At 43.6% G+C, this 15,958-nt stretch overlaps 1 long non-coding RNA gene across 1 annotated transcript; it reads right to left on the reverse strand.

Moving 5' to 3' along the window:
• Positions 1-6,615: 6,615 nt before the first annotated feature.
• On the reverse strand, positions 6,616-14,691 carry LOC110346891 (uncharacterized). The gene is made up of 3 exons (XR_002391180.2): positions 14,214-14,691; positions 9,703-9,795; positions 6,616-7,768 (listed from the first exon to the last, which is right to left on the reverse strand). It is a non-coding gene; the product is annotated as an uncharacterized LOC110346891 (long non-coding RNA).
• Between the last annotated feature and the right edge of the window lie 1,267 nt (positions 14,692-15,958).

A 15,958-nucleotide genomic window follows, 5' to 3' on the forward strand; every position in this document is an offset into this window, starting at 1 on the left:
GGAGGGGGAGGAGGGGGAGGAGGGGGAGGAGGAAAGCAACAATAGTATCAGTGGAGGCAAAAGCAAATCAAGCAGAGCTTTGTAAGCTGGAGTTGGTAGTGTCCAGTTTATTTTATGAAAAGAAAGTTAGTGGGCATTTTTTTAAGCAATTAAGATCTTCTGATTTAGATGTTTAAAGAAATGCTAGATGCTGTGCAGCGATGGGTTAGTGAGGGCAAGGGAGACCCCTGCAGCAGTCCAAACTACAGGTGGTGGTGGTGGCTTGGACCAGGGAGTTAGTGGTAGAGATAGGGGAAAGTGAGAAGATTAAGGAAATGTTTGGAGGGATACAATTAGAAAGATATACTGAGAAAGACTTGGGCTGGGGCAACCAGGTGGATGTGAGTCCAATTTATAGAAATGGGAAAGTGTGGGAGAAAGTCATTTAGGAAATGGAATCAGAAGTTGTAGGGAACAGGGGAAGGGGACGTTACTAGAACCTCTGCGGTAAATCCTAGTCTCCTGCGAGCCACGGCAGCACACGGCGAATTACAGGAAAGGTAGAAAAATGAGACCGAGAAGAAGCTGAGCTTTGGGTCTGATCAGTGCTGCTCTGGGCAGCAAAGAAGAAAGCCCCCAGTTTACCGCAGTACATCGGGAGAAACAAATGTAACAAACGACCTGCAGAGAGTTCAGTACATCTGCGTAAACAAGATGTAAGAATCCAAGAACAGTGAGGAACTGAGTAGATGTTTGTTCCTCCCAGGATGTCTTCAGCTGGTGTAATCTCGTCCTGGAGAATCACAGCATCACCTGATCATTGAGGTCTCAGTTGTGACCGGAGGCCAAAATGGAATTATGTCTCGGAATTCCATAGCTGGCCTGCAGGCAGGAGAACTAGGCTAACCAAATGATTTTACCCTAAAATTATGTAGCATTGCTCCCGACAAGAAGTTCTGTTTGGACCCTGTTAACTTGAAGATTTTTCTTAGGTGTCCATGTGGCCATGTTGAGTAAGGAATTGGCTACGTGAGTCTCCAGGGCCAGAAAAAGTCAAGCTGGAGATATAAAGCCACAAGACCATGTTGGGGCCAACAAGGGAGAGTGTGTAATGGGTAATAAGTCCAGGACTATTCAAACATTTAGTGGCAGAGCAGCAACAGCACAAAAACAGAATGGACGAGTGGCCCGTGAGATGACAAAGTCAGAAGGGTGTGGTAACCTGGGCACCAAAAGAAGCAATGATGCAAGAAAGAAATAGGGAATGGCTAGATGTGCCGAGTGCTTCCAAGAGATAAAGGAAGAATAGAGACATGGTCATTGGACTTGACCCATGAAGGTCATCAGTGACCTTGATGAGAGAAGTCTCGGTGGCAAATATTAATAAAAGCCCAACCAAATGGGGTAGGTGAGAGATTAGGGATTGTGGAAACTGGACCAAAACTGTAGGCAACTCTTAAGATGCTTTGTGTGAAGAGGTGAAAAATTTAAAGCAAGAACCAGAAAAGGTGTGGTAATGCTTTATATCTAATTGTCCCCTGAGAGTCTCATACACTCTGAGGCAGGATTTTGGAAGAGGATTGGACCATGAAGTGCTATAGCTGACTGGCTTTTAGGAGGTAGAAGCCAGGTCGCTATGGACATGACCTGGAAAGGTACATCTCCTTCCCTGTCTCCTCCCTTCTTTCCCTGCTCCGTGGCTGCCGTGACATAAGCAGCTTTCCTTCATCCAGGCCCTTCTACCTTGCTGTTTCTGTGTTTAAGCCTACCAAACATGGACTGAAATTTCTGGAATTGTGAGCCAAAATAAACCTCTCCTCCTTTAAGTTGTGGGGCTCGGGCATTGTGTCTCAGGAAGAAGAAAGTAACTAAGGCTCCTTTCAAGAGAGGATTTTAAAAGACACATGAATGTAGAGCATGTCTGCATGTCAGCGTGCAAGGTATTTGACCTCCCTTAACTTTAGTTTTCTTTGCTATAAAATGGAGACTGAGACACTCATGATTGCAGGTCATTAGGAGAATTACATCAGTTAATATATGGTAAGTCCCTAGTATCGTGGCTAACCTGCAGAGAGTTAGTACTTCTTGGCTCCCTTCCCAAAGAAAGGATCCTTGAGCCCTAGGTTCTTGCTGGTAAAGGCAGGACAGAGTCAGGCGACAGCACACAACTCCCACATTGTTGATTGCAACAGAGAACAAGCTGGTAGAAAATGAATCATGACACAAACAGCAGAATCAATAGATCATTTGGGAGCACACTTATCTGCACCCTGAGCACACACTAAGATCTCTTCTTCCCTCTTCCCCTGTATTCTGAAAAAAACAGAAGTCTTCCTCTCCAGACTCCATACATGGACTCCATACATTTCCCATCTGAACCACAGAACACAGACGAATGAATATTTTCACTCAATTGGAACAGAACCAGCACCATTCTAGAAGCACCAGAGAGAAATTAATCTATTAAATCCAATACATGGCTTAAGCTGGTTGCCCCTAGCTGAACAAAGTTTCTTTCAGGGCAGAAACCACTTCTAATTTATACTGCTCCCATTCAGGGCCCTTTGCACCTGGAAGGGCCCATTAATGACCATTCACGCAAAGGGCTGAGGGGGTGGGAGGTGGAAGTCATTGTCCTGAGTCCTTCTGCCTGCAGGTTTGGAGTGAGGGCAGGGAGATGCTACCATAGAAATGGCATTTTAAGCGGGGTCCTGGAAGAGAGTAAAGATTTGGAGTTGATGAAAAGCAGTTCTAGACAGGCTTGATTTTAGGAAAATTGATAAACAGCACCACCCAGTGGTTAAAAGCCACAACGTCTAATCTCTGTTTTTCCTTAAAGGGCCAGCAAACTATGGTGTTGGTAAGGCAGACCAGCTATGCGAAACTCCAGCTGCTAAAATGGGCCCTCCTGGTGCCCACATCTTCCCACCTTTCCCTGATTTCTCCCTTTTTGGAGATCCACGCTGAGGACATAAGGCTCCTGCTCTCCTAGACCTTACCTTGTAATGGAGGAGAACAAGAGACCATACCAAAACACACGTACAGGCCGGGAATTTAGCTCAGTGGTTTCGCCACCTGCTGCACAGGCGGAAGGACCCGAGTTCGATCCCCGGTACCCAAAAACACATGTACATGTTAGGTTCTGTAGAGAAGAATGAAGCAGGGTAAGGGTGATGGTGAGAAATGCAAAAGATCACCTTGTACTGTTGGTAAGACCTGCCAAGAAAAGCAACTGTTTCTAAGAGTCTTATTTAAGTGCTTTTTACACTGGTCACCCTAGATTTCTGCTTCCAGAATGGAAAAATGATCACCTAACACACAGAACAAACTGATCACTCCGTAAATAAAAGCTATAAACTCCAGAAACTTTTAAAAATACAACTGAGAACTTGAAAGACTTACAAAGCAAGTAGATTTAGGAGGGCATTGAAAATTGTAGTGAGCCACAGGTGCAAATGAGTTCCTTTGTTGTTGTGGCTTTGGCCTGAGGGCAACTGCAATTGTCCATGGAGAATGTCACAGTGTTGTCTAAAACTAATAGGAAATGTGTGGTGTTTCTAGATGGATGAACCAGGGGAATGAGCCTGAGGCAACAGTGACCACTGGCCAATAAAGGGGAATCCCAGAAAGAAGAAAATCTTCAAAAGGGAAATCCCAATTTCTTATATAAACTTAATCCAAGTTTATGGCTGACTCCTGACCCACACATACTTGGGTAAAACTGAAAGCAATTTGCAGCTAAAACTTAAAGAATTAAACTAAGATCCAGTTGCCATCTATTATAGGCAACTGCAGTTTAAATCTAAATTGATAATCTCAGTACTCAGGAAGATTACAAGTTCAAAGTCAGCCTGGGCTACATATGGAAGTCAAGGCCAGCTTAGACTACACAGTGAGACCCTGTCTAAAACCAAAAAAAATCTAAATTAATAGTCCACTAAAACAAAAATAGAAAAACTCTTCAGGCCAGTATGATGGAGTATAGAGTCTCCATAATATTCACAAAGCCCAAGATACTATCCAAAATTATTCAACCAAAAAATATGATCCAGTCTCAAGAGAAGAGACAATCAATAGACGATAACTCTAGAATAAACCAGATAACTGCATCATCTGTCAAGAATTTTAAAGCACCCAATATATTTAGAGAGGCAAAGCAAAATATGTTCATAGTGAGTACAAAGACAGGAGCTCTCAACAGAGAAACATAATTTTAGATCTACAAACTTTCTTTAAATAATGTTAAAACATATCTGATAGCCGGGAGTGGTGGTGCATACCTGTAATCTGAGCACTTGGGAAGCTGAGGCAGGAGGGTCACTGTGAGTTTGAGGCCAGCCTGGGCTACATAGTGAGTTCAAGGCCAGTCTGAACTACATAACAAGACCTTGTCTCAAAACAACAACACCACCAACAATAATAATAAATTAAATATATATGAAATTACAAATATTCACTAGATGAACTTAATTGCAGAGTGGTGTTGTCAAAGGAAAGATGGAATGAAATTGAAGATATATCAATTGAACTTACATAATTTAAGAAAAAGGAAAAAATTAGAAAATAATTATCAAAATCTCAGAGACTAGGGCTGGGGATTTAGCTCAGTGGTTCTGCTGCCTGCTGTGCAAGTGCAAGGACCTGAGTTCAATCCCCAGTACCAAAAAAAAAAACCAAAAAAAAAAAACCCCAAAAAACAAAATTTCAGAGACTAGTGGAATAATTTCACAAATTAAAACATACAGATACTCGGAGCCAAGGAAGAGAGGACATAGAATGAAGTGCCAAACCATATAAAGAAATAAAACTACCCAAATTTAGTGAAAAGCACAAACCTACAAAGTCAAAGTCAGAAAAGCCCATATAGGAAACATTCAAAGAAATCTATGCTTAAATATACCAAAGACAGATTGCTGGAAATAAAAGATGAGAAAATCTTGAAAGCAGAAGAGGAAAAAAATATTTAGGAAAACAACTATATGAATGACTGAAGACTTCTTATCAGAAACCATGAAGGCCAGCTGGACATGGTAGTGCACACCTGGAATGACAGCCTCTCCAGAGGCTGAGGCAGGAGGATGACAGGATCAAGCCTACCCTGGGCAACTGAGCAAAATTCTGTCTCAAACTAAAATAATAAAAAGGGTTGGGGGAGTAGCTCAGTGCTTCCTGGGTTTAAAGAAAAAAGGAAAGGAAAGAAGGAGAGGAGAGGAGAGAAAGAAGAGCAGAACATAAAAGAACATCTTCAAAGTGCTGACAGAAAACCTATCACCATAAATGAGACAAAGTATGCCTGATCAGTCTTCCATGCTGGAACCTGATATACAAGAACAGAATTCCATAGGAAGTGCCTTTCCAGCTCTTATCTTCTGGGCCATGCGCCCAGGGAAAAGCAAAAATGAACTCCTTTTTATATAACCACTATCAGTAGTACTTACTTCAACTTAGCCATTCCAGACGGCCAAGGAGAACCTAAATAGGCTCTAAATTCTCAGAGTTGGCCTGAAGACATCATTCTGCAGAGGAACATTTAGGCCTTCAGAGAATCAAGAGGTCTCCATACACTGGAATTAAGATTCTCAAACAGCCGGGGATTTAGCTCAGTGGTTTCGCCGCCTGCTGTGCAAGCTCAAGGACCCGAGTTCGATCCCCAGTACTAAAAAAAAAAAAAGATTCTCAAACCAAAGCTGGGGGTATAGCTCAGTGGGAGAGGGCTCATCTAACATGTATGAAGCCCTGGATTCAATCCCCAGTATCAAAGGGGGGAAAATGATTCTCAAAAAAAAAGTGGTAAAGCAAACATTGGCCCCAGTCTCCAGGGAAGATAGAAATCTCACTCTGCGGAATAAATTCACATACAGCCTTAGTCTAAGAATGCTCATTAGTGAGTTGGGGGATTTTTAAAAATATAACTACAGTTTATCTACTTTAGTTATTAAATAAGTAGACCCCAGGATAACCATTCCCCAGAGAGAAGATCGAAGACTTTGGTAAGTCTAGAAAAAAGATGAAACAGCAATGGAAGAGACCCTTTTTCTGTTTCCCCGAGGGTATCCTATAGAGATCAGGAACACAGTGAGCTCAGCCTTAGCCATGACAGCAGCCACTAAGAGTCAAAGTGCAGAATGGCACTAGTGCAAGAAAACCACATCAGCACAAACCTTGACAGGGAAGAGGATGAGGATTCCTGGACTTTCTTGGCTGGGAGTCTGAAAGTCCAAAATTATTATTATGTAGCCATGATTGGTTTCTCTACTCTCAACCCAAGAAGTACTTATCCAAACACCAGAACACCAGCATCATAAAATGTGACTAAATTTTACAGTGTTTTGAAGGTCTGTAGTATAGCGCTATGTGACCACAGGGAAACATTTTCTACTGACTTTGCAGCTCACCATATCTGAGTCTAGCACAGTCTTATAATTAACAGGGATGATTTTTACTTTCTCCTTTCTGAGCTGATATTTGGTGGCTCTTCTTCTTCCTGGGACCAGCCCAGGTCATTTTCATGGTGACAGCAGAGCATGAGAAAAGAATCCCAACTGTGCCTGTGCATTTCAAGCCTTTGCTTGATCATCAACCAAATCAAGTTTTATGCTTGAGCCTTAAGTCACAAGGTGACAACATACACCACAATGTCACATGGCAAAAGATGTAGATGTATTCGCCAATTGCTGAAAGGGAGTGAAGAACTGAAACAACAATCCATCTTACCACAAAGTAAGAAAATCTATTACATTCTTAGTTTCCTTTTCCTCCATCAGTAAAACAGTTGCCGTATTACAGAGTTGTTGAGAGCAGATTGAGCAGGTTAACATACATATTGATGGGATACAGGATACACCACCCCAAAAATATGACTAGGAGACCAGAACATGCCACCTCAAGTATGTCTCTCTCTCTCTTTTTTTTTTTTTTGGTACCGGGGATCGAACTCAGGACCTTGTGCTTTCGAGGCAGGCGGCAGCACCACTGAGCTAAATCTCTGGCCCTCAAGTATGTCTCTTGAGAAAAAGGATTATTTTGAGCTGATTATTTTAGGAAACAGTGAACACAGAAGTTGTTCTGAAAAAAGGGAAAGCACCCATTTGTAAGAGAAATTTCCATCTACACAGGAAATTCTGTTTGGAGTGGTGTCTATCTCTGTGCTAGGAAGAGAAGGATAACTAAATCACTAGAAACTCAGTCAATGGAGAAGTTATCAGCTTATATCTGCATAATAAAACAGCCTTGACTGACTTACTGAGCTTCTCCTAACTATCATAAAAGGCCCTTCCCCACATGCTTTTTTTTTTTTTTTTTCTTTTTTGGTACTGGGAATCGAACTCAAGTCCTTGAGCTTGCGAGACAGGCAGTGGAACCACTGAGCTAAATCCCCAGCCCAGCCCCACATGCTTTTGACTGTGTTTCACCAGCTAGTATTTAAGACACCTCTTAGAGAGTTACTCTTCCCTCGACTGTGTCTGTAAGAAAGCATAACGGCAAAAATCTTTTCTGGGGTCCTTTTTAAATTATAATTACAAATCATTCAGATGTTGAGAAATGCAATAACCTCCAGCATCAGGATGGGTATAATTTCAACTCCAGTTGCATCAATAGTTTTTTGCCTGTTATCTTCAACATGGACACAACCAGTGTCAAAATTCAGGCAGTTTCCCTATCTGGAGCTGCCGTGTTCCAGCTGTCATATAATTTATAAGTGAAAATGCAGCCAGCTCCTTCTTCCTGGAGACTTTCATTAAGTCACAAGAAGCATGCCCACAGAACTTCAACGGATCCAGCTCCTGGCCTGCAGAGTAAGATAAAAACTCCAGTCATCCCAACAGCTGGCACAGGGGTTGCTCTTACAAAATTGCTTGGGTTTAGGAAAATATCTTGAAAGCTAATTTTTAAAAAAAGTAATATGAATCTTAGAGCATGGGTAGGGGGAATGGAATAAAAAGGGAAAGTGAAACTACTCTGCACACTAGACAGAAAAGCAGAGAAAGGAAGAGAGATGGCTAGGGAACAAGAGAAAAGATCAGACAATATGACAAGAGACTGATCAACAGAAAGAAATCCCAAGTGGCAGGGAGGCCCAAACACATCTAAGACCAGGGATTCTGGGTTGTTGTATTGCTGCAATATAAAGCACCCAACATCGCCCCCTGAATTTTCAGGGAAGTCTGATATATCCCTAAACCCCTGCTGGTAGTATTATGAGAAATAAAGAATCAAGGCAGTAGGGGGAAGCGCACCCTGCCCCACTTGCAGCCCTCCCAGTGAATATGGATCATTTTTGTGTCCTCCCACCACATGATCCTAATGGGTGGATCTATCTCCTGGGCTTATCCCAAACCTGACCGTAGAGACTGGTCTGAGAAGTGGACACAGGACCCACACAGGGTCAGAAGAAGTCCCTCCCTGAGACTGCTAAAGAACTGTGGGAGAAAGAAACACTCTTTACTGCAGTTGGCTGAACTAGAATGATGAGAAACCTAACTTGAGGCTTTGTCCCTTTCTTCCACCTCTAAATGAAGAAAGTCCATCCTCAGGAAAAGAAAATTGGGCAATACACAGAAGGGGCAGAGAGGAAAAATAGAGTGTAATAAATCCTTGGGGAAATGGTGGAATACTATTCTTCCATAAAGGAGAATGAGATCCTGTCATGTGCAGCAAAATGGAATAGAACTGGAAGACATTATGTTAAGTGAAGTAAGTCAGAGACAGAGAGATGAGTATGGCATGTTCTAAATTTTTTAAAAGTCAGCTTGAATATAGAAAGTGGTTATTACAGGTTGTGAGGGAATGGGGAGGATGGATAAAGGAAGGCTGAATTTTTTTTTTTGTATCGGGGATCGAACTTGGGTCCTTGCACTTTCGAGGCACGCGGCAGAACTGCTGAGCTAAATCCCCGGCCCAAGGAAGGCTGAATTTAATCAGTGCACATTATATGCATATTGACATAGCAACTGAACTCCATTAATATGTACAATTAATATATATTAACCCAAATTTTAAAAAGAGAGAACCTCCTAAAGACATTGCTTAAACTCTGCATTTAGCCAGACCTCTTGAAATTTGGAACTTCTTTTCATTTTCCAATTACATGAGTCATTATATTCCTTTTTTTTTTTTTTTAACAGTACTGGATTGAAGCCAGGGCCTTGCATGTGCTAGGCAAGTGCATTACCACTGAGCTGCATCCCCAGCCCTAAATTTCCTTTTTAAGCTTATTTCCATTAGATTTTTGTCACTTTCAACCAAAAATTAATTAACCACAGATGCCCGGGGTACCTCTCTCCCTCCTTCCTCCTCTCTCTCTCTGTCTCTCTCTTTCTCTCTCTTCCTCAGACCAAGAATTCCACACAAACTCCACTCCCCAAATGCAGCAGAAATCCTCCTCAGTAGAACAGTTTTCTTCCTGTCCTTTGTCAGGTAATTCTGGGGGAAAAGGAGAGCCAAATATGACTTGAGATAGGAAAAGAAACTGGAAATCCTGGTTTGTTATTCTTGTTTGTTTTATTTTCTTTTCTGTACTGGGAACTGAACACAGTGCCTTGACCCTGAGCTACATCTCCAGCCTGTTTTAAATTTTATTTTTCATTTTTGAGACAGGGTCTTGCTAAGTCACGAAGTTGCTCAGGCTGGGCTTGAACTTACAATTCTCTTGCCTCAGACTCCCATGGTGCTGGAATTACAGGTGTGTACCATTATGCACAGAGAAAATACTGTTCCTTTTACCTCTAGATGTGTAGAGAACAAGAGTTCAGGGCTAACAGGCAGGAAGCAAGGTATCCCGATGTTTTCCATTTAGATCAAGGGGGCACAAGGGACCTGAAATGAGAGAAGCCTGTGTTTAGCTTCAATAATTGTGTGCATCCATGCAATCAAACACTATCCAGCAATGAAAAGGGATAAACCATACAAAAGCACAATATGAATAAACTTCACAGACACAATTTGGGAGACAAGCCAGACCCATAAGAGCATATACAGGGCCAGGGATTTAGCTCAGTGGTTTTGCCTCCGGCTGTGCAAGCGCAAGGACTCGAGTTCAATCCCTGGTACCAAAAAAAAAAAAAGAGTATATACACTCTTGTCCATTTATTTGACATTCAAGAACAGTCTAAACTGCCATGGATGCCAAGTAGTGATTACCTTTCGGGGATGGATAATCACTGTGAGAGAATGGGGAGAAGGTTCTGGAGAGCTGAAAAGATTAGAAAGGGCCTGTGGTTAGACAAGTACAGATGTGTATAAAAACTCTTTGAGCTGAAATCTTTGTGCACTTCAGTCTATGCAAGTTATACTTCAGTGAGTCTTTTAATAAGGTGTAAGAAGAGGAGGACGGAGAGAAGAGGCAATTTCATGCTTCTCTCTTGGGAACTGTGTGCTTGCCTGGTAGGAACCAGGGAGCTATGGATGTGGAAGAGACTGACATGGCCAGCTCTGGTCACCCTGCTGTACCCTGCGGCTCCCTAGCATGACAGTATGGCTGCTCCCTTCTTTAGTGGTGAAGTAGATCTTGGAGAGGAGGTGGAGAAGTCCCTCCAGGTGTAGAGAGGCCTTATCTTTTTTTTTCTTTTTTTAGTGGTGGTGGAAGTGCCAGGTATTGAATCCAGAGCTTCATGCATGCTAGGCAAACTATCACTGAGCCATGACTCCAGCCCTAGCATTACCCTCTTAGGGACACACATAAGTTACCAAATCCTTACGTTTGCAAATGCAGGACAAGTTGTTCTTAAGAGTAACTTTGAGAAACAGGGTGCTATTAGAAGGAAAGTGCTCATGTTTTTTTTCTGGTAGGAAATTGTAAGATCTTTTCCTATTGTTATCCTCACTCCCCTTCCCTCAGTGGCACAGTCTGCACTATGCACTCCTCCACCTTCTCAGGGAAGAGATGACACAGGCAGAGACTTATAAGCCTCTGGCTTGTGCTCTAAAAACCTAAGTGTGCAGCAGGAAGGACATATCATATTCAGTGTCTTCAGCAGAGTGATCAACAGGAGTCAATCGATGTCTTTCAAGCCACAAAGAGCCTCCTAGTTTGGGCAGGAGGGAGGCAGGTGCTGCATACATGTCCCAGTGGGCAGGGAAGCAGGGAGACCCCACAGAGGAAGGGCTTCAGGGACCATCAGGTCTCCATGACCTTCCTCAAATGTGACCCCAAGCTATCAGAAAACCACCAGACCATCAGGCTATTCTAAGTCCAGGGAAGATGGCTCAGCAAGAACCTGTGAAAGTGAATAATCATATAGGCCCTGAAATACCTGGACATGACCCAGAAAGGCTGAGGTTAAAGTTCCCCATCAGACCAGCAAAACAGCAGGAATATATATACCAAATGAAGCTATAGGAGTAGTTTTATTTCCTGTAGTCCTGCAGTTGTACACTTGTTGCAACTGTAAATCATGACTGTAGATTCCTGTTACAACTCTATATACTTCTGCATCGCTTGAATCTAGTAGTGATCGGAATGTTTTTAACTTGAATCTTGCATATGTCTGTGTCTTCCTTGCATAATTGTCATTAGTATTTTGTTACCCCAGGTCACTGGCTAGAGACACACGAGGCAGGCAGGCATCGGCTGGGGTGTTTCCACTGTGGCTTCCCTGTGACCCTGGTCTGGCCACAGACTCCTTTGATCCAAGCCTGAGGCTGAACCACAGTGGGATGGCTGCCTTCCTCCCTCCTGGGTTCCTCCACCTCTCAGCTGTGGTTGCCGGTTTCAGGACTGGCTGGGTGCCCACCTGCCTCCTTTCTTGTCTTATCACAGACAGAGTTCCTGCCCGCCTCTTGGGGTAACTTTTCTTCTCAGGCCAGGCTTCAGAAATCTCCCACTGGGTGACAAGTCCTGAGTTTGCTGAGTCTTGTCTGTTTACATCTCACATGGTGGTGGGGACTGTCCAGCCAGTCCCCACTGGAGCCCTAGAGTGGAAATCATGAGTCCTGGAAGTGCCTGCATTTCCTCTTTTCCAGCCAGCCTTCTCCTTGTCACTTTCTAAGAAGCATCAGTTTCTGGGGCCGGGGATATAGCTCAGTGGTACCGCTGCTGGCCTCGCAAGCACAAGGACCCAAGTTCAATCCCCAGTATCATAAAAAAAAAAAAGAAGCATGAGTTGCTGTGTCTATTTCTGACCCACACAGCCCAGTTCGCAGGAACAAGAGGACGGGCACTTGGAAATGAAAAAGGAAACCAATACTCCCTGGTCTGAGTTCTCACTGGGCTATTGATCTGCTTAGCAATCATGCTATCCCACTTTGCTTAGCCATGGTTTCCATGGGGATAAAACTACTACCTACCACTCATGGTGAGGTTTTTAAAAACCATGTGAGGTATTGCCTGATGTGGTGTAGAGTGGGGTGAGTGGGCTGCGATGGGCAGGGGCTACTTCGAGGAGTTACTACATGAGTCACACCATCTCCGAGGACCTGGGGAGCCTGGACCTCTCGCAGGTCCGAGGCTGGGACAAACCTCCATGGGAACTGTCCCCCCAACGCCTACTTGAGCCTCCAGAGCACAACGGCTCCCAGGTACTGAGCACCTACTATGAGCCAGGCACTGTTTATAATGACCCTCCTCTTCCCAGGCACCGGAGCTCCGTGGAAAGCCAGCCCATTTTACAGTGAGGAGCTGGTCCAGCAAGAGCACAGCAGCAACTGAGATTTGACAGTTTAAATGGCACAAGCCAGGTGTGATGCAAATCTCACTCTGACACCTGTGCAGTCTCCACTTTGCTACAGTCCTTGTCAGAGGAGATAACCATTGCTCCCCAGGCTCTTCTTTGGGAGGAAGGCACATATTTTTGGTGTCAAAACTAAAAGCCCACTTCCCCTGTGGTGAGGGCTCGTGAGGGGACAAGGACAGGAAGGGGACCCTGTAGAGCCCTCAGGTCATTCTGGTCTCAGGGGCAACAGAAGTTGAGCTTGAGATGAAGCTCCTTGGGGAGTCTGCCTGCAATACCTGGGCATGACTTTTAAAAACGGATCAAACATTCACATGGTGCAAAATTCTAGAAGTACTAAGTGGCATAAAAGGAGGAAGCCTCCCTCTTTACCCTGCCTAACAGAAAGGTAAACGATACCAGTGTTTTATGCCACCTCCAAAAGAGCCTAAACCAGGCATAGTCCCAATAATCCTAGTAGTAACCAGTAATCCTAGCAGGAGTATCACTGTGAGCTGGGGCCTGGGCTACATAGTGAGTTCAAGGCCAGCTTGAACTACATATTGAGATCGAGAGAGAGAGAGAGAGAGAGAAAATATGCATGTAAGAGGAAAGATGAGTCCATAGTATTGTTTTGTTTTGATTTTTATATGCACACATTGTAACATTCTATATGAGCCAATCTGCTCTCTTGCTTCATTCACTTACTGGGTCTTAAAAATTGGTCTAGGGGCCAAGGATTTAGCTCAGTGGTTCTGCTGCCTGCCTCGAAAGCCTGCCTCACAAGTGCAAGGTCCCAAGTTCAATCCCCAGTACCAAAAAAAAAAGAAGATTGGTCTAAATCTGCCTATAGGGAGCTTCCTCCTCCTTTTTAGTGCCTCTGGACTTTCCTTTGTATCGGAGTGCCAGAATCATTTCATTGGTCCCTTACTGATGAGCAGTTAGGTTGCCTCCGATCCTAATCACTACACACCATGAATATCTTATGTACATTAAGTTGTACATCTGTCAACACACCTATAAGATAAATCCCTGGAAGTAGAACTGCTAATGCTTGTTAAATGTAATATGTGCTTTTAAAACTTTAATAATTGTGCCAAGCTCCATAGAGTTTGTACTGACATGTAGCCCACCAACAATAAAGGTAGCCCAGGGAGTGTTTTTGATATGAAGAAAAGATCCTTAGCAAGAAGACATCAGCTGAGGGGCTACCAGGCAGGTCTATGTCTGGCCCAGAAATTCAGCTTAGGACAAGTGACGTCAGCACCACCATCGGCCTGCTCCCTTGAAGGTAAACCACCCATTTCAGAGGAGAAAACAGAAGCTCGGAGAGGTGCCATGACTCATTTGGGGGCATGACCTGCAATACTACAAGTTGAGAGCTAATTCCTCCCAACAGTGCATCTTTCCCCTCTGACTTCAAGCTGTGGTCCATCTCCTGTGTTGACTTGGCTACAGCTTGGAAAGCCCAGCACTCTCCCATTGCAAGCTGAAACTGTTAGGCCTCCCTCATGGTTCAGAGCCTCCCCTGGTCAGTTCCTTCCCATTTACAGGACCAGCCTCACTCCACCAATGTTTACAGCCCACCTGAGGCACATGAAGCACTTCTCTGAGGTTCAGAGCAGAGATTGGCTGGACATTCATTTTCCAGCCTGAGAAACTGAAACTCTCAACAAATCCTCTCCATGGTCACCACTGGGCGGTGGGCAGTGAGGGTGTGAACGAAGTCAGAGCAGCACATGAACCATGAGTGTTATCATGAGCCACTCTGGAAATGGAAGCAGCCATGGTGAAACAGTTCTTTTACTTTGTGCTTGGAAAGAACTTTCACGTCAGGGATTCTAATATTCATTATGAGAGTTAATCTTGACTGTCAATCTCATTGGCTTGAGAAGCACCTAGGAGATTAGCAAAGCACACATTTGGGTGTGTCTGGCTGGGTTTTGGAGGCATGGCCACAGGGAAAATATCTGGTGCTTAGCCCCTTCCTCTCTGGCCGCCTCTGTGCTTCCTGGCTGCCATGAGGTGAGCAGCTTTCCTCTGCATTCCCGTCTGCCATGATGTTTCTGCCTTTGATCTTAATGACCTATAAAACAGTAAGCCAAAATAAACCTCTCCCCCCAATACTGGAGATTGAACCAGGGCACTTTACTCTTGAGCTATATCCCTAGTCCTTTTTATTTTTTATTTTATTACAGGTCTCATTAAGTTGCCCAGGCAGGACTTGAACTTGTGATTCTCCTGTCTCAGCCTCCGTAAGTGCTGGGATTACAGGTATGCAACACTGTACCTGGCTTTCTCTCCTCCTTTGTAAGTTGTGTATGTCAGGTATTTTGTCTCAGCACCAGAAAAGTAACTAATACACTCATTCTTCCCATTTTAAAAAGGAAGATAAAGAATATGACTTGCCCACTGTTGAGAAAAGCTAAGACCAGAGCCAGACCCAGATTTTCTGGTGCCTAATTGACCACATTTTGTTCTGTACTATGATAAGCAATCTCCTGGTGGTATAAGATGTTCACAGAAACTATCTCTTATCTATCCACATCTAGAACGATATGGCATGGGCCTAGCAGTGTTTGTCTAGACCCTCCAGTACCTACATATGAATTCCTTTCCCTGTACCTTGTCTTTGTTTCAGCTCCATAGATGAGTCCTGTGTGAGGAGATTCTTGAGATGTTTCCGACTGACAGCTTTGCACTGTATCTAAGTGCTTTGCATGGCTTCTGGAACATGATGGGTACTCGACAAAGGTGTGCCATTTGGTTGGCTAAGAGAATGGGTGAATAGATGGATGGATGAATGAATAGATGTCATGGGAGAGTTACTGGGTAGGTGGAGTATTGGTTGGTTGGTTGGTTACTTTTGTTTTTATTTTTCTGCATGTTATCCAGTCTCCACTTCCAGTATTACCGTGACATCTTTCTGTGACATTACCCACACACCCCCTCTTCAGGGTATATAGTATCAATGATCCTGAAAATCAGGTGCCCTATCTTCTCCCAGCCAAAAAGCAAGCAAATCACACAGGCTTAGCTGGTCACACTCTCTCCTCCTAGGTTTGTGAATCTTTGGTAGAGTGGAATAAGGATTAAATTAGCTGGGGTACATCTATTTAAACAGTGGTATCTGCTACCCAAACAGAATATTTCTAGTTTCTCACTCATCCTTTTTCCAAGCCGAGTTCTGCAATGCAATATCTATTCTATGAGCTATTCAACATTATCCCCAATACATTACCTTCTTGACTAAGTTAGCAAATATTTTCTCCACTTATGAAGAAAGAAATTTAACTGACAGGAGCTGTAGATATGAATGAGTACTTGACACA

Source organism: Heterocephalus glaber, unplaced genomic scaffold (assembly GCF_053883595.1).
Source record: "Heterocephalus glaber isolate CG9 unplaced genomic scaffold, H.glaber_assembly_v1.0 deba00001564, whole genome shotgun sequence".
NCBI classification, from domain to species: domain Eukaryota; kingdom Metazoa; phylum Chordata; class Mammalia; order Rodentia; family Bathyergidae; genus Heterocephalus; species Heterocephalus glaber.